The 2,248-nt window shown below is 35.1% G+C and overlaps 1 protein-coding gene across 3 annotated transcripts in view; it reads right to left on the bottom strand.

Moving 5' to 3' along the window:
• Positions 1 to 1,239: 1,239 nt before the first annotated feature.
• Positions 1,240 to 2,248, bottom strand: part of arfgef1 (ADP-ribosylation factor guanine nucleotide-exchange factor 1 (brefeldin A-inhibited)) — an 86,707-nt gene continuing 85,698 nt past the window's right edge. For all 3 annotated transcript variants that reach the window (XM_051098441.1, XM_051098443.1, XM_051098444.1), the window contains one exon: positions 1,240 to 2,248. This exon is cut by the window's right edge and continues 259 nt beyond it. The gene's annotated coding sequence lies outside the window, so the exon portion shown is untranslated.

The raw sequence follows: 2,248 nt of genomic DNA, 5'->3' as shown, positions 1-2,248 counted from the left end.
TTTATTACTGTATAGAGAACTCATTCCCGTTTCATCCACTGAATAAAAAAATAGGCAATTGACACTTTTTATCTCACAATTCTGACTTTTTTTTTCTCAGATTTGCATGATATAAACTCGAAATTAAATTATAAAGTCAGAGTAGCGAACTATCATGCAATTCTGAGTAAAAAAAAGTCAGAACTGTGAGTTTATATCCCTCAACCCTGTGAAAAAAACAGCATATGCTGGTTAGGTATGTTTTGGTGCTGGTTTATGCTGGTCCTTGACCAGCAACATGACCCGCATAAACCAGTATCAAAACCTACCTAACCAGCATTCCAGCACCAAAACATGCCTACCAGCATATGCTGTTTTTTTCACCAGGGAAATCTTAGTTTCTCGCAATTGTGAGTTTATATTTTACAGTTCTGAGGAAAAAAGTCGCAATAACCTGTTTTATTCAGTGGTGGAAACGGGCTTCCATACTTAGGCTCACCAACAATCCGTTTATTTGATTAAAATTAGAGTTAAAAACAATATATATATATATATATATATATATATATTTTTTTTTTTTTTTTTTTTTTTGTTACAGTATTTTACGTTTTTCTATCGTAATACATCTTAAAAAGTTACTCCTGTGATGGCAAAAGCTGAAGTTTCAGCAGCCATTAATCTTTTCTTTTCTTAAATGTTAAAACAGCTGAAAACTTTCTTTTATAAAAATGTCTTACTGACCTCAATTTTTAAAATGATAGTTTTAACTTTAATAAACTCAAAATGCGTTTCCAAGTCAAAATAATGGAGCAGGTCACATTTAAGTGCTAATTATCATCAATGCTCATGAAAATGACTTTAAAAGTGTTTGAGAAACTTTGACTTTTATCCCATATTTTTCTTTGCATAAGAATGGGCCATTTGTAAATTTTATGGGTGTGACCTCCGGTCTCATTTGCGTCCAGCTAATTTTAGCTGTACAAAACAGCTTGTTTTGCTGCTTGATATTGCAAATTGATGTGCATTACCATATTATTTTAATGTGTTATCTTAATTATAACAGTTTACTGCACGTTTTCTCGTAGCGGATAATGAACAGGAAGTCTCACCCATAGGCTCACTTTATGCGTTGAAGAAAAAGCTGAATATTGGAAGTCCCTTTCATAATTCAAAATTCATCAGGGCAAATGCACCAATTCCAAAACTTTATTGACCTATGACCTGATTAGAATGTGTGCGGTGATGATGACCAGTGTCGTATAGAGTTGTACAGATCATTTTATTCCATATAGAAAACTTTACAGGGCTGTACCGTTACAGTCACCCCCACTAGCCAGGAATGCTTCACATCCTTATTCCATCGACAGTTTTAAAGCGCAGCTATCATTAATTTCTATACAATACAACCCACCCCCAAAACCAAAGAGAAGATTTTAAATATATTAATTTTTTTTTAAAAATTTGTACACGTAGAGTGAAGCCAGGGATACAAACCAGTGATTCAGATGCAGCTCACATTTAACTCGCCCTCAGTTTTCAAGTTCCAGTTTTCTCCTTTCGAAGGATCTCAGTCGCCCTCGGTGTATTTAATTAAAAAAGTGTCAGCATATATAAAATGGAGGAAATCGAACTAATCACTTTATATCGTATTAGAAATCTCTAGCTGGACAGTTATGGAGGGAAAGATGGCATAGTTCAATAATTTATCACAAAAGTAAAAATCTCCAGTGCATTTTGATCAAGAAAACAAGTGCAGCAAATTTCCGAGAAACGAACCGAAAAGAACCGGAAACAAAATCTAGTGTTGTGAGATTATATTACAAAGCTGGAATTCTGTACAACTAGTTTCTTCGGAGTTATTCATGCTAATGTTAGCCATTAGCGGTGCAAACGCAACAAAATTTAAAAAAACAAAAATCTGAATCACTTGAGAAACATCACATCACATTGCTTGATATGCAACCCTTCTGTCATTCTTCAAACAGCTTTTAATATAATGCCAAGACACTGTTTTGAAATATATCTGGACCTTTTGAAGATCTCAAAGGTCAAGCATTTGTATAGTAGTAGCGATATTCAGCATCCTCATGATGTTCTAGATAATTGGATCCTATTGTACAAGGCCTGGTCATTTGTCCAGTGGGCGGGACGTCGTAGTTCCTGATCTGGGATTGGCTGTTTGTCCAGGGGTTGATATTAGTACCGTCATCTTATCACATCTTTTCTGTCTCCTCGTTCCTCGTTGGTCGCAGGAGATCAGATGCTCACG

This window comes from Labeo rohita, chromosome 24 (genome assembly GCF_022985175.1).
Source record: "Labeo rohita strain BAU-BD-2019 chromosome 24, IGBB_LRoh.1.0, whole genome shotgun sequence".
NCBI lineage: Eukaryota > Metazoa > Chordata > Actinopteri > Cypriniformes > Cyprinidae > Labeo > Labeo rohita.
This window is presented reverse-complemented; position numbering and strand designations above follow the sequence as displayed.